A 17078-nucleotide genomic window follows, 5' to 3' on the forward strand; every position below is an offset into this window, starting at 1 on the left:
TTCGTTGGAGCTTGTACACTACAGAAAATAATTTCACCAACTATTATTATTATTATACACCTGTAAAAACAGGACAATTAAAATATAGTTAGGATCATAGGACAGGCTAACACTTGATTAATCCCCTAAGGGGGGTTACGTTGGAGTTGAATCACTCAGCCACTCTGCTGTTGTTGGCTAAGCTCCAGAGGAGCAACTGTCTTGCTCAAAGGTGGTTGTTGAAGACTATGAGAGATTTACTAATGGTCTTTCCCTACGTTTTGCCGACATTCCCATAGTGCATTGCCTCCTGGCAAACGTATTTTCCCTTCATACTCTGGAATTCTACCCTCCGTGTACCCATAGCATCATAGCCTCCTCTCTCTCTCTCTGAAATTGAGAAATAATAAACAAACTTTAGTGGTCTTACTGTAAGTTCCCCTTACACAAGTCAGAACACACAAACAACATACTCCCGTCCCGCCAAAACACCAGACCGGCAGTATGTCTTATGTAACACGCTTGTCCCATCCAGAGAGAGAGAGAGAGGGTGACTCAGAGTCACCACAGGGAATTTGGGACTGGCTCTCATTTCCATTTATCCTTCCATCTTTTATTCACCCGTCCCATTCCTCTCTTCCTCTCATCTGTCTCTCTTTCTGCTCCTTTCCAGGTTCCCTCTCTCCATCCATCTCTCTGTCTCTGTCTCTCTCTCCTTCTCATGCATCCTTCTCTCCATCTCGTCTTTTCTCCGCTGGCTCAATTTCAGCCCCATCATTTCTCCACTACAATCTTCTCCACCTCTCTTCTCCTTTCGTCTTGCCCCTTCTCCCCATCCCTCCTCCTCTCTTATACAACAGTGGGAGAGGCCGGAGAGGAAAACAAAGGGAGTAACGTAACGAGAAGGAACCCCTGGCTGTGCCAAAATAAAGAGGGAGAAAGAGGGAGACACACAGAAAAACTGAAATAGAGGGAGTAAGAGAGCAACAGAAAAAGAAGAAAAGATCACTGCACAGTTTCTGCTTTTTGTAAGTGGAGAAAAGGAAATAAGGAAAAGGAACAAGTGACGGGCAAGAGAAATATGAGAAAACATGTCAGCTACATTCAACATCTGCAGCAGACTCCAGTACAGCACACGGTAAAGTCTGTGTGTGTAAAGATTGACCTTAACATTCAGGATTTCACTGTGATGGTGCCTTCCGCACATTGAACGACACACTTAATAGATTCATTGTTTTAGTGCTGCAGTAGACAACATTGCATTTTTCTTTTCTTTTTTTAAATGCCAATCCCTCTTCTTTTGTTTAGAATAATAATCTATTTATCAGACACTATTTTAAAACGCTTGCTTTTTTTAGTCATTCCAAGCGAATCACAACACCCATATATTAAAACCATCCAGCCGTTCAACCCGCAGCAATTTTATGTAGCCGTGTAAAACACGGCTGATAGATCTGGTGTCAAGAAAGGTTCTCACAACAAAGCGTGGCTCTGCACATACAGGCGGCCCAACGTGCACACACAGACACCTGCAGGGCTACAAGCTGCACTAAATGAGGTTTAGTCGGAGGCCTCAGACATAATAGTCCATTCCTAAGCCCCCTGTGCACCCTTAAGCGAAGTGCAGCAGGACATGCACACCCGTAGGGCTAAATAACTTAGTTAAATGAGACACCACACAGCGCTCCCCCATGCGAAAATCCGGGTGGGGGAAGTGAATGAGAAATGAGAAATGAAGGGCTCTCCCGCCCTTGGAGGCTGTTCTCACTCGCCGTTCGTACCTATACCAATGAGACGTACATTTCTATTCGTTTCACATTTACAAAGGCTGGTTCAAAGGTTCGTTCAAAAATAAGCAGGAGCAGAAAAACGTGCGTTTATGCAGTACATAAAAATATGTAGGTGCAGACTTCGTCGTTTTAGTACGGTATGATACAAGAGAACATAAAAATAAATTACACAATCAACACAAACACTTTATTTACAACACACCCAAATCAAATCATATTACGGCGTACATGTTCAATCAATTATTCAATCAAAGAAAACGGCATAAACAATATTAGTTTGCCTCTTCTACAAAAATAAAACGTACAACTTAGTTACAATGCTGCATTCTCGCATTCTGTCGTGCGTGCCAAGCTGTCATTCTCTTGTATTATTTCCCACCGCGGAGTAACCTCGTATCTCGGAGGACAGTCAAGACGAGCAGTGTCGGTAGGCCAATCAGAAGCAGGTGAGGCGTTACCATGCCATGCCCAGACTCGGATGCAAACTAGATTCACGCGGCTGCGGCACAACAAATCTGTATTCATTCACTTGTTCAAAAGTTGTTCATTCAAATCCCAGACAAGCTATAGAAGAGCGCATGGATTCAATTACTTTTTGATTTGACCGCAATAGGAGGTCTGGATGAACAGGATGTGTCTTTTGAACTGGTGGAGAAAACAGGATATGAACAATTCGAACAAATCCACTTAAGAAGGAAATTAATGTTGGGACTGTGTTAAGGATGCATTATCTACCACTGGTGGGTGGGGGGGGGGGCAATTCATAACAACAGTATCATTGTAGCAAAACAATCATTGTTTGTGTTTGCTTTAACATGGAACTATGGCTTTGAGTTTGGGTGGTCTCTTATAATCTCTGTTTGTAGAACATTCATACACAAGTGCACGCACGTCGCACACAAGGAGGTTCATGCGTGTTCTCTCACATGAGACTGGACTGTGATCCTGTGACTGACAGCGAGGATCATTTATGGGAGCCAATAACGAGGGACCAGGAAAGACGGAGAAGATCAACAACAAGTGAAAGTGAGAGAATATAGAAATAGAGACACCGCGAGTGAGGAAGAAAAGTAAAACAGAGAGAGACAGAGTGAGTGAGCGAGCGAGAGAAAGGGAGACTATAGCCTGATTTATATTTTGTCGATGGTGTTAAGCACCGAAAACAAATAAGACGACCTACAAGCAAAGCGTTGCATCCGCGGTGCTTTGATAGCTTGTCGGTCGTCTCTCTACGGCACCGCGGGTGCGACGGAGCATACATTTGGCGGAGGCTAAATAACGAGAAGCAGATGTAGGTGGAGAAACACATCAGGTCCTGCAAGGAGACGCTGGGAACGGCCTGGTGACACCGTCAGCCAACAGCCTGATGATGATGTCATCGGTGGGAACGGCCTGGTGACAACGTCAGCCAACAGCCTGATGATGATGTCATCGGTGGGAACGGCCTGGTGACAACGTCAGCCAACAGCCTGATGATGATGTCATCGGCCAACAAGGAGGACGCTGCAGCTTAGAACACTAACTTTGTTGCGTTTATTTTCAAGTTCTGCGCGTTTACTTTGCCACGACATTTTGGACATACTGTATGACTGGGATTTGTCCTCTATTAGATCCTAAAGCCATTACTTTTCTCAATGGTGACAGACGGACGGACGGGTCGGTTGAATCCACGCAGCTGCTTTTGATATCCTCTGGTCATACATTTTTATAGCCATAGTGTCCATAGGGTGCATTGTGCAATACATTGTGAATGGAATGCACAATCTATGTAAAGCGCTTTGGATAAAAGCACTACTATATATATGCACCATTTACAATTAGGTTTTTAAAATTAAGTCTCAATTATCTAATGTAATCCTGGACGCTACACTTCCTCTGCCAACCTGGGGAGGCAGCGGACTGACCTCATGCTTCCTTCTATGCATGAGGAGTTCAAACTGCTTCCAAACAGGGGGGAGTTTCCTCGGCCGGACGTAGCACGTGGAAGGAACAAACACGTTATTCCGACCAGTTCCTTTCCCCTCCATCAGGCACCCCGGCTGGCCAGGGGGAGGTATTGTTTAGAGACCAGGATTACTGCATGTTTTGTGTGAGGGTACACGGGGAGAACATGCAAAGTTGCAAACTCCACACAGAAGGGCCCTTTCGCCAACCCTGCCTCGGGTATGAGTGCCCAGTGCCCACAGCATCCCCAGCGGGAATTGAACCCAGTACCTTCTAGCTGTGAGGCGACAGCACTACTGACCCCCAGTTGAATTTAAAACTTTTGAGGTCCACTGGTATTGTAACTGTATAGCTTATACCAGCTCTGACAGTTCCGGAAACTGTTCCAAATTGATGTGATGGAACCGCATCCGGATCCTCAATGCCAGATCCCAAGTAACCCTATGTACAGTAAATCGATTGGATGAACAAGTAACCCCGTCCCCCCCAATTCGAACCCTGTAAGGGGTAAAAGTGCTTCCAGTGAACGTATAGTTACCACTGGACCACACTGGGCCTTTATAGCAGTCCGTCTGGGCTGCTGATAAGATCAACTGTGAAACGGCATCAGACAAGTCTCTGGGCTCCAGAGTGGAGTGTGTGGTCGCTCTTTTCCACCGCCATCAGGGAAATAAATATACCCCCTTTACAACGCTGCATGCACGCACACACACACACACACACACACACACACACACACACACACACACACACACACACACCCCTCCACAATCACACATACACCCAGACCCTGTCTTTCAGCCACACACACACACACACACACACACACACACACACACCCCTCCACAATCGCACATACACCCAGACCCTGTCTTTCAGCCACAGGTCTCTCCAACGCAGACCATTTGGTCCGGCGGTGGAGACAGAGGTTCCCCAAATTACAGCTGTGAAGTCGGGCTTCATTGAGGGCATGTATACACAAATGGAATGTATGCTTTTATCAGAGTGTGTGTGTGTGTGTGTGTGTGTGTGTGTGTGTGTGTGTGTGTGTGTGTGTGTGTGTGTGTGTGTGTGTGTGTGTGTGTGTGTGTGTGTGTGTGTGCATGCATGCGTGCGTGCGTGCGCGTGTGCACGTGTTTTGCTGATGTTGCAGGATTATCTTGCTCAGTAGAATTGCTACTGATTGCATTCACATGCTGATGTAGTAGAAATCAAGGTTGATTCTACACCAACCTCACTGTAAAAGAAAAAAGAACTTAAAAAAGTAACACAAGATGACAGCATGAACTCCCGCCCGACAAAAATGTGAGTGCCGTAGGCCTGTCCACTGAAAATCCATGACTCAAATAGCCAGTCGTTGTTAATCACTTTGTAATATTGATATGATATGATATAGTACGTTATTGTCAATTTGCACTGAAAATTATCTTGCGACCCAGTGGCCTTGTATGCAACAAATGTACACGCATTTGACATAACACAGAGAACAGAAAAGAAAAATCATGTGTGAAGTGAGGGGCGCTAATATATTAAAGTCTAACTCATGCTGATTAGGTGATGTAATGGTGATGTAAAACAAACGGTGCCAACACAAACATTAAACGCCATTAACAATAAACAACAATAAACAATATTATGTAAACGACACATTATGATGTAATTGACCAGGCGATACCCTCCCTAGTTCCAAAGTCCTTTTGGGAAGAAGATATATATGAACCCAAATACTTGTAGTCATTAACCTGTTTCAGTGTTGTTAAGTGTTTTTATAATGTGGTGTGGTTATTCACAAATGTGATGAAGTCATTTGGGCAAGTGGCCTAATTTAGCCCAAGGAGTGTTTTTTGTGCAAAACTAATGCTTGGAATGGGTTCAGACTTCAGAATCATGACAACCCCCTAGTTTGACACATCACATGCTACTTAAAGCATAATATATAGGTTGTTAACGGTACCCCAACTTTCAACCCCTGAATTTACTATGATCCACTAATCATTTCATTGACAATGTTTGAGGGGCGCTAGCCCCTCCCATCTATGTCCAGCTTTTAGTGTATGTAACCTAAATTTGTCCCAACACAAACATTAAATCCCATTGACAATGAATGGACAATTTTGAGCGTTTGTGTAAACACAAACATTGTGTAACACAAACATTGATGACGAAGGTGAGGACGCAAATTCTTGACCGGGATGAGATGATGTATGATGATAAGAGCACCCCTCACTTCACACGGGTGTGATTTTTGAGGGGCGCTAGCCCCTCCTACATTCAGCTATAGTGTAGATCTTACACAAATATTAAATTCCCATTGACAATGAATGGACGATGTATGATGATACGAGTGCCCCTCACTTCACACGGGTGATTCCTTCTTTCATTTGTCAACGGTCTGTACATTCAATGCTGGATAAGCTGGAGAATCACACCACCAGACAACCTTGTTAAAAACAACTGATTCCTATCACGCTCTCCACATGACTCTGTCACTGCAGGACAAAGAAAAACAACTCAATTTAATCCTAAAGTGCATCTCACACACACACAAAACTCATTAAAGTATCTCTCTCTCTCTCTCTCTCTCTCTCTCTCTCTCTCACACACACACACACACACACACACACACACAACCAACCACACACAGCCTCCAACAATGAAAACTCTATAACTGCCCAGATGGGATCCAATTAACTTTATTGGCCTGAAGGCATTTGAAATGTTGCTGGCATAATGAAGTTACACTCCAGTGAGGTAGATTATGTCAGGTCACTCCCTTTACATTTTAGGCATTTAGCCGAAGAATGGAGGTTTACAGCATCGTTAGCACGCTCAGCGCAATTCAATTCACCCTCCTCCAAACCGTTTTACTGACTTCCAATGAGTGAACAACAGTACTATGGTCATTGTCTTTTCATATTGGCTTTATTAACCACGTAAGTCTGATTTATACTATTACGTACGGCGGAGTCGCATGGTGACAATAGCCAATTTACAATTACAATTTAGGCATTTAGCAGACGCTCTTAATCCAGAGCGACTTACATTTAGGCAAGAACAAAAGCATGGGAATACATCACATAAAAGCATTTATCATGAAACATGCGTAAGCTAAGAAGGTAACAGTGGAATATCTATATGATGAAACTATACATACACTATACATAATAAACTATACATATTCACTACTATGCTATACATATGTACTATGGCGTGCTATGACTATATACAATACAATTATAGTGCTGTCTACATAACATGCTATAAGTCTAAGTCAAATGCTATCTAAGCCAACAGAAATTCTATCTAAGGGGTTAGGGTAAGTGCTATGGGCCATGATGGAGTCTGAAAAGGTGGGTTTTCAGGCTACGGCGGAAGATTGGGAGTGATGCTGCAGTTCTGACTGCAATGGGAAGTGCATTCCACAGTTTTGGAGCCAGAAGGGAGAAGAGTTTGGGACGTGTGGAGCGTTGTCCCGGCGTTTTTAGTGAGGGTACTTCCAGTTTCCCTGCGTTGGCTGATCTGAGTGCGCGGGAGGGTTTGTAGGGTTCAATCATACTTGTAAGATATGGGGGAGCCATACCTTTGGTTGCTTTGAATGCCAGCATCAGAGTTTTGTATTCTGTGCGGGCAGCGACCGGGAGCCAGTGGAGGGAGCGGAGCAGGGGGGAGACATGTGAGAATTTTGGCTGGTTGAAGACCAAGCGAGCTGCTGCATTTTGGATCAGCTGGAGAGGCTTAAGTGCACATGCTGGTAGGCCAGTAAGCCGATTTACAAGCTCACAACGCATCGGGGGTGATGCAACAGGTGGTGAGCTAGATCGCTATATTCGCTGGCGTTGTGTGACTGATTCTGGAATTACTGACCATTTTCACCTATAACGGACATGCCCGACATATAGGGATGCCAGGTTGAAAGTGGTTAACTCTTTTTTTGCTAAGTACGAACATATTCATACCCCCCAGCTATGGGACGTTATATGCTAGGCACGAAAATGTTCGTACCGAGAAGGAGAGCTTTAGGACGCTGGTAAGATTTCAAACCAACGCCATAACTTACGGGTCAATTCTTACACTCTCAAATCTAAATTAGAAGTCAGGATTTTGCATAACATGTACTGTAACCTGGGGACTGCTCATAACTCCGGCATCCCATTACTCTGGTTAGTAAAATGTCTGAGTCGTTCCAATGCTCCTTCGGAATAATGAGCCATTGGACTAATGACACGGCACCCTGTAAACCAAGCAAGACACACACCAATATGGCATCATGGGACGGTTGCGGGGTATTGGACCTGTGACCTTGCAGTGACGGGACGGTCACTCCGACCACTAGGCCACACCTCGTGCACTCTCAAACACCTCAAACACAAAGCCGGGGCGTAGGCTGGGATTAGATGGTCCTCTTTGAACGCTTGGCTAACGCTGTTAAGACTCGTGCGCTGGGCGGCTTAGAGAGTCAAAACAACAGGACCCGGGAGCGGCTAAGCCCTATCGCATTTTTCCATCGCGCGAAAAGAAAATAAGTGCTGGCCCGCTCACAGGAGAAAATAGAGAGTTAATTAGGTAGAAAATCCATTGGCGCATTCCAGACGGGAGCTGCTTGTGACAGCTGAACAGAAGGTCTGTTCTTCTGCGCTGGAACCACAAGACATCAAGGAACCTCCAACACACTGGACCAGCAGCTCTGAGCTGGAGGTTGAAGTGTGTGTGTGTGTGTGTGTGTGTGTGTGTGTGTGTGTGTGTGTGTGTGTGTGTGTGTGTGTGTGTGTGTGTGTGTGTGTGTGTGTGTGTGCGTGCGTGCGTGCGTGCGTGCGTGCGTGCGTGCGTGCGTGCGTGCGTGCGTGCGTGCGTGCGTGCGTGCGTGCGTGCGTGCGTGCGTGCGTGCTTGCATGCGTGCGTGCGTGCGTGCATGCATGTGTGAATGTGCACTAGGGTGTTGGTGGTCATGCCTGCACACGTACATTGGATTTGTAGTGCGCGTGCGTGTGCATGCGTGTGTGTGAGTGAGTGCATGTGTGTTGTGTGTGTCTCTGGGCAGGGAGCCCGTGATGACTGCTACCAGTGGAAAAACAAACTGCTGGATTCCTCCTCTTGGCTTGGCTTCTTGTGCTTATACCCACAGCTGAGGTAAAGTAATATTTAGCAAAAACGATTATTAGCACTAGGAGTGCCAGATGGTTGGTGTTTTGCAGGACCAGGGACAATTTGGCAATGGTCAAGTAGTCTGCATGAATTCATGAAAAACTGAACTCCATGCATCATGCTCAACAGAACAGGCTGGTTGCAACTAACTAGCAGTGAAGTTTCTGAAAATATATTGACGTTTTTAATGTTCATATAATCGTCGAAAACTTTACGACGATTATGGTGATTATTACAAAAAGAATAAATGCGATTATCTCACATCATTGTGATTAGGTGATTATGTAACACCTGTGACAGGTCCAGGGAACTCCCATAGACTTGATACTTAATTCTTCTTATCTCATCATGTTCTCGATGTTGATGATCTACCTTTCAACAATGCTTGGTTCTTGTCTGTGTGTTTAGTGCCTACTGCGGTGCTGCTATGACACCTGAATTTACCCTCTGGATCAATAAAGGTCTGTCTGTCTGTTTATCCTCTTCACTGCAAAATGCAGTGTCCACTTTCAACCTGGTGGACCCAAGTATTATAGGCAAAGATTTAGATTTTTCTTTAAATATAGCAAAAAATAACAGATCTACAAGCTCGTTGTCGATCGCCGTTAGAGTGTTTTGGCTACATTTAGCTGCTACATCCACATCCGGGATAACATCCGGTCCGTCGGTGAAAGTGCTCCGCTGCTATAAATCGCTGGGCACATTTATTTAATGGATTAAATTACCCTGGGCAATTAAGGTATTAACGTGTCACGATGCAAAGTGTTGTATTGCTTATTACAATCATATCGCAGTACCATCAAATTACAAAGTATAAAATAGTTCATATATATATAAAATGAGGATTCACAACGCGTCACAAAGGCCATACACCAATAAAAATAAAAATGAAGTGTTTAAAAAAAACAAGGGCCATACATTGTGAGCCTGAAATATAAAGCAGTTTGTTTTTCCACTCGTAGCTGAAGGACCCCCGTGGGTCCCCGGACCCCACTTTGAGAACCACTGGGTTAACTTATGGGACCCGTGCTGCCATGGTTTTAAGAGTGTAATTGGCGTAACTTGGTTAAAGCCTCTTTCTTCCTAAAAAGGGCAAAGGAAGTGAACTTAACTGATGCTTTACAGACTGAGGGGTAAACAATCACAGAGGTGACTAACATTGTCACCATTTGTTGTCACGCCTCCAGCATGCTGGCGTGTTCCTGTTGAACGTTTTAACGTTGTTAACCGCCCTCCAAACCTAACAAACAGCTCTCTGTTTTAAAGTAACCATGGCTTTCAACTACCTGTTCCAACAACAACAACTGGCCAGCGTTTAGCGCCTACAGATGAAGCCACTGTCGAATTCACGCTTTCTGCTGTGTGTGCGCGGCCGTTAAAAGCTATACTGCAATTTAGTTCCAAGAGGAAAGAGGAAAATTCTACTTTCACTCTTCACTTTTAGGTGTTGGAACGTACGGAGGAATGTTCCTGCTCAAATTTTGCGGACATATTTTTGGAATATGGCTCAAGTGGTTAAAATAATAAAGTTCTGTTTGTTTTCATTTTGTTTATCAATCAAGTTATTTGTGATACTTTTATTTATTTGCTTGTCAAATGGTCTCAAATAGAAACTTTAATCAAATCTAAGTTTTTTCTAATTGAATAGAAATGTTCGAAAAACATCAGTAAAAAAAGAATTCAGTAATCTGTGGTCTAGGTCGGACAGGGGTGGGCAACTGGCGGGCGGCCCGGGGGCCATAATCGGCCCCCACCTTCACATAATGTGAAGCTTTAATTACTTCATGACTAGTATTAAATGACTAGTACTTAATGACTAGTATTAACATGTTATTGTCTTTTTGTGTCCAATGTAGTTATGTTAACAGTTCATAAAGTTAACATGACTATAACTAAATGCATTTGAAATAAAAGAAATAGCAATTCAATTCAAATAGCCGATCTACAAGCTCAAAGCGTGTCACATTGCCACCCGTTTTGAGCTTGTAGATCGGCTAATTTTGCTACGACAGTAATATGCACTGTAGCCCCTCTGGAGTGAGTGTGGAAATATAGTGGCCCTCTCCATCGTCAAAGTTGCCCACCCCTGGTATAGGAGTAGGACTATCTCTCAACATTCTGGCATCGGTCAGTCTTTGTTCGCTGGCATCACGAAGCAGATGATGAATGCTCCTTTGGTAGTCTCATTAGCACACAACGGACAGTAATGAAGGGCCAGTCATGGATCAATTAACTGTCTATTCAGTAGCTTGCAGCAGACTGTTAAGTCATTAAGAGGACATATGGCGAAGCAAGGCTTCACACATGACCGAAGGAGCCTCTCTTCTTCCCCGGCCACTTAAAAGAAGCTGCCATTGTTTACCAAAGTTGACAAACGGGCATTGTTTATTACTAGGACCATGGCAATAACATCCAAATGTGTCCATCTTCACCGCAGCCCTAAAAGCTTTGATCTCTTATCACCTTTATATACTTCCCGGGGAGAGTTGAATGATGCACTCGGGTTGTTTTACAGCTTATGTGTCGCCACTTAATAATAGGGGTTAAATTAATTTAGCTCCTATACCACTAAAATGTGGAACGCCCTACCAACAGATTAAATTAAGAAATGTGAATGCCGGCCTGGGCCATAGCTCAGTGGTCCAGGCACCTTGGCTGGTAATCCAGTCTGGCAGTGTGCTGCGGGTTCGACTCCCGACCCCGATCTATTAATATCAATCAATCAATCAATCAATAGATGTACAGAGAATGATACAACATTCCTTCTTGTTATGTCTCATTAAGTAAGTTTCTTGGGTCTTCACTATGCAGGATTGTAGCAAAACAGTATCAAAATAATAACAACAATAGATAGATAGATAGATAGATAGATAGATAGATAGATAGATAGATAGATAGATAGATAGATAGATAGATAGATAGATAGATAGATAGATAGATAGATAGATAGATAGATAAGTGCTAAAGACATACAATAGCAATTTTATATACAGCCAGAGGTCTTGGATTTAAAGAAGACAGTGAAATTCATATCTTACAAAGCCAACACAGAAACAACATCGTAGACTACATCACACACACACACACACACACACACACACCATACTGTATGTTTCAGCAGTCACAATAGCATCTAATCACAGTCATACAAACAAAAACAGCAAATGATGCTGGTTGACCGGTTCATGTCTGGAGTTCAAAAACGTTGCCATGCCAAGACCCCCAAAAACTTAAAACTACACAAGTACACATAAAAACTGGTCTGCAGTCTGCACTTAGTCAAAGTTCACAGAGTGTCTCTCTCTCTCTCTCTCTCTCGCAGTCTAAACAGAAAATGTGTGTGTACATCCATACGTGTGTGTGTGTGTGTGTGTGTGTGTGTGTGTGTGTGTGTGTGTGTGTGTGTGTGTGTGTGTGTGTGTGTGTGTGTGTGTGTGTGTGTGTGTGTGTGTGTGTGTGTGTGTGTGTGTGTGTGTGTGTGTGCGCGCGTGCGCGCGTGCGTGTGTACATACATACTTGTGTGCATGTGCATACATGTGTTTCTGGGCAGGAAAATGGGTCTAATTATACATACAACAGTTCAGCTATTGACATAAATGTTAAAAGTCAACCACAGCACTTCCAGCTGAAAGCCTGCCAGGCCCAAAACAAACACACACCTCCACGGCCGCTTGGATACAAGTCACTAGTGTAATAATGTGTGTTGGACCAGGTGGGCATGCTGTGGCTACACACTACAACAACATGTAATTTGCGGCTGCGATTATCTTAGCCGTTATTCTGTCAATAACTTTTAGAATGTAGACACCTATACGTTGTTATATCCTTCAAGCCGGGAAGGAATGCCCCTGTGGCAACATGGATTTGTTTGTACCTCCGGATACCCCGACCAGGACAGGCTACAGACGTAACTCCTCAGAAGACTAAGATCTGAACCCATTTGATTTGGCGTTAGGAACCCGTTGCATTTTTTATGTTGAATAAAGATTTGAAGTTTTTCAGAAAACGTATAGGTCACATCTAAATGGCAAGGAAAGATATAGAACCACTTGCGAACCACTTGCAGTTCTATACTTTACATAGATTGTGCATTACATTCACGCACAAATTCAAACACTGATGGCGGCGGAAACCATGCAAGGCACCAACCAGCACATCATGAGCAATTAGGGGAACTTCTGAGGATTGCTCAAGGACACTTGCGTTTACCATCCGGCCACTCTACCACTGAGCCACCGCCGCCCCGTATATTAACCTACTGTACTGTATATTAACAACAAATCGATTAACGACTTAAGCCCCACAGAATAGTGTCATACAAAAGGTTACACCACGGAATTCCGAAGCCTGCTATTCCGACGCAATGGAATGGCGTCGGAATGCCACTCTGTCCCCCATACAAAAATCTATAAGCTCACAATGCGTCATATTTGAGACTCACATCAATACATGTTTTTATTCTTCATTTACATGAACGTGCACACTTAACACCAACTCCACAACAACAACTCTGAATATTGTTCCATTGTTCTCCTTCAATAGTCATACTTTGTTACTACTTGGAGGTAGGGACCAAAATAATTGGCGGTTCTAATAATTGGATGAGTGTGTCAGTCTTTAATTATACAAAGACATGCTGTATAATGATCTGCTGTCATGCTAAACTGAAGCTACGGCGCCTGAACTCCACGACCTGCAATCAATTTACATCAAAACAATCAATTTTGTCTATCAAAGGAAATCTGGGTGAATATGGAAGCTATTATTTAGCCAGGCGGAGCTCTGTTTCCACATCATACCTGGGATCGGAGTAGGCAGGGCGATACAACTGCTTCTTCTGATATGATACTTCATCATATGGCAAATAACTAAGACGGTGGTCTACAAGTTCACGCATTGAAATGACTTATGAGCTTGTAGATCTGCAATTACTTTTTAACGTTCTTTTTCAAATTCAGATTATTGTGTGGAAATAGGCACGCTGCGGTTGATGCCTTGCTCATGGACATTTTGACTATTCATTCAGGGAAGAGACAATAAAACCCAACTCTTTATCTTAAATAAATTTACTCAACTGCTGTACCAACTCTCCAAGAGGAAATATTTGCATAGACATATGATTCATGGTGGCTGATTTGCTCAATACACTGAGCGATTTGCATCACACAGACACACAGAGAGATTACAGAGAGAGAGCACAAACTCAAACACACACACACACACACACACACACACACACACACACACACACACACACTGTACACACACCTGTGAGTGTTGTATTGATGCTGTAATTAGAAGCTCCATGCAGACACACCTCAAGTAAGACTCAAAGGAACGTCTGAATGTTCAGAGAGGATGCAGGATGCCAATAATAACACAACCACAGCAACGGGAAACAATGTGTGTGTGTGTGTGTGTGCGTGCGTGCGCGTGGGTTTGTTTGTGTGAATTGGGGGGGCAGAACATCAAAACAAATCCCACTGAATGAACAGAAGATAGTAATTAGCCTGCTATTGGCTTTGGGGTTACTATGACAACAGGGACACCGCGCCCAGTCACTCAGATTATACCACTGTGTCCTTAATTTCACCAGCAGTGTTAGTAGTTCTGCCCTCCTCCGACACACTCCAGGACATCACTTATCCTATTGTCTGCTGCTCTTTTACCACCCCCCACACACACGCACACACTTCCCCTTGTCTATTTGTTGTGGCAGCGGTGTGTGTGTGTGTGTGTGTGTGTGTGCACTTTGGTATGCCAGCATAGCATAATAAAAGGCTGAGGAAAGACCGCTTCAGTGTGAATTCTGTGAAAGATTTCACAGTGGATTTCCCGGCTCTGTGACTGGACAGAAATAATGTAATGTTTTTTTTACTGTATGATGATGTATACACGCGGATCAACTTCACTCAAAACAATAGACTTCAAAAAGACAGTTTCACAGCCTCAGCAACATCACTTCTCATTAGAGTTAGACAGACCAGGAAAAGACAAACATTTTAAAGTAAGTTTGGCATAGGAAAACATGAAAACTGAACTAACGTAGTTCTTGTTGGATTCTTGTATAGCATCGTAATATGTTCTTAAACCCACAGTGGTTTCTTACAATATCATCTCCCACCTTCATATACACCAGAATCTTACAAACTACTTCAAGAGTCGACACAAGATGCTGAAGTCAGTGATTCTCAAACGTTCAGTTTCAAGGTCCCTAGGGCCATATAGAGACCGCCATTTTATTATAAATGGAAAATGGTCCATTTATTTAGATTGTGTAAACCATGCAAGGCACCAACCTGCACATCGGTTGCAATTAGGGGTTCACCGGTTCAGTGTCTTGCTCAAGGCACTTCGACACCAACTCTGGGGGAGCCCAGGTTCGAACTGGGAACATCCGGCCACTATACCCCTGATCCACCACCGCCCCCGGTTTATTATGGTCTATGATCTCTGGAACCTCAATCTGTACTGAAAAACCTCAGCGTTAATTTAACTCAGAGAGTGGACCCGTAGAAGGGTCCTTTTGGTTCCATTTTATACTCTAACAATAACAGACCCACGCTTGGTGCAGAGCCTTAGATATGGCTCTGCCTTGGTGGTCCGTGGGCCCTACGTTGAGAACCGGTGCTTGAAGTCAATATAGCAGCAGTACTAATAGACATCCCCCCAAGTGAAGCCTCATTTTACATCCTCTACAACAGGGGTTCTCAACCTTTTTGGCTGGGGACCCCCGGAAATGCTTTGGCCATGTCTTGTGAGCCCCGCCCCCCTCCCCACCACCAATACAAACTGACTGCAAGAATAAGTAAAGTTTATGCATGCACCACGTAGGCTACTATGTAAACTCTTAATTTCCATTTTCCAGCCATTCAGTTGCACACAAAAAAAGAAAGTTTTCTTTTTGTCTCCACCAGGCCGAAGGCATGGGGAGAGAGTATGTTTTGCACTCCGTCCGTCCGTCCGTGTGTCCGTGAACAGCTAATCTCGGCCACCGTTAACCCGGTCGATGCCATATTTTGCACACACACTCCCTGGATGCCAACCATGAACCTCTGCCCCAAACTTTCCAGAACGGCCTGTTATAGCGCCACCAGGAGGCCGCTTTGTGCAAAACAAGTTTTTCAATGCCATATTTTGCACACACACTCCCTGGATGCCAACCATGAACCTCTGCCCCAAACTTTCCAGAACGGCCTGTTATAGCGCCACCAGGAGGCCGCTTTGTGCAAAACACGTTTTTGCACAGTACACCTACAGATTTTGTCCAAACATCACGCAAATTGCTACACAGTCTCTCTAGAGCCATTCAACGAAACGGGTCTTTCAGATTTATCAGACTCCATCCTGATTGGTTAAGATTGGCTTCCAAAGTTCACAGGAGTGCTCAGTTTCAAACAAAATGCTGCAAATCATGAACACATCGCGTGATTTCCGTGAAATTGTGCACCCACATTCCCACTAGGCCGAGGACGAAATGCCACATGAACAATTTCAACTCAGCCTCAAGGTGGCGCTATAACTGGCCAAAAAGTGTTTTTACCTCTAACTGCACGGATCTGTGGATAACCTGGTGGAGACCTGTGCCCGGAAGGGCACTTTTTCTAGTTTTAATTATTATTATTATTTGGGGACCCCCCAAAATAATTTGGCAACCCCCCGAGGGGTCGCGACCCACGGGTTGAGAACCCCTGCTCTACAATAGAGATATAGTCCACTCCACTCCAAGTTCAAAGTCTGCAGCAGGCTATATTATACAGAAAAAGGTCACCTTAATTGTGGCATTGGGGTTAATAGGGTTATGCTTCAGAAGTCTTGTTTTATTTATTTTACTCACTGTTATGATTATGGGGCTATATGCCGCGAGTGACAACAAGGAGACAGGGCGTTTACTACTCTTTCTGTTTAATTCATTGATTAATTAATTATTAATAGCACCTGGGGCCTGGGCTGCGGCTGTTAACGAAATAACGACGCTCATGACATCTTTCAAAGAAAGCGGCAGCACTGCAGCAGCAGTCGCATAGTCTGCTTTGAAAAGTCATACGACGCTAACGACCATCAAGAAATTAAACTAAACACAACTAGGACCAAAAGCTAAAGAATTCATTTGAGAAAATAACAAAACGCACATGTCCCAGTGTGAGAAACGTTTAGAAAAACAAATGGAAACGCACACTCACCAACAGGTTGCTCAGCCTCAGCATCAAAAGCAGTTTGTTC

The 17078-nt window shown here is 43.9% G+C and overlaps 1 protein-coding gene across 1 annotated transcript in view; it reads right to left on the reverse strand.

Annotated features, from left to right (window-relative positions):
- tiam2b (TIAM Rac1 associated GEF 2b) overlaps positions 1-15228 on the reverse strand; it is a 73766-nt gene extending 58538 nt beyond the window's left edge. Inside the window, exon 1 of the mRNA XM_083790838.1 lies at positions 15155-15228. The gene's annotated coding sequence lies outside the window, so the exon portion shown is untranslated. The remainder of the gene's footprint in view (positions 1-15154) is intronic.
- Between the last annotated feature and the right edge of the window lie 1850 nt (positions 15229-17078).

Source organism: Protomyctophum parallelum (assembly GCF_964188405.1).
Source record: "Protomyctophum parallelum genome assembly, chromosome: 19".
Lineage (NCBI taxonomy): Eukaryota > Metazoa > Chordata > Actinopteri > Myctophiformes > Myctophidae > Protomyctophum > Protomyctophum parallelum.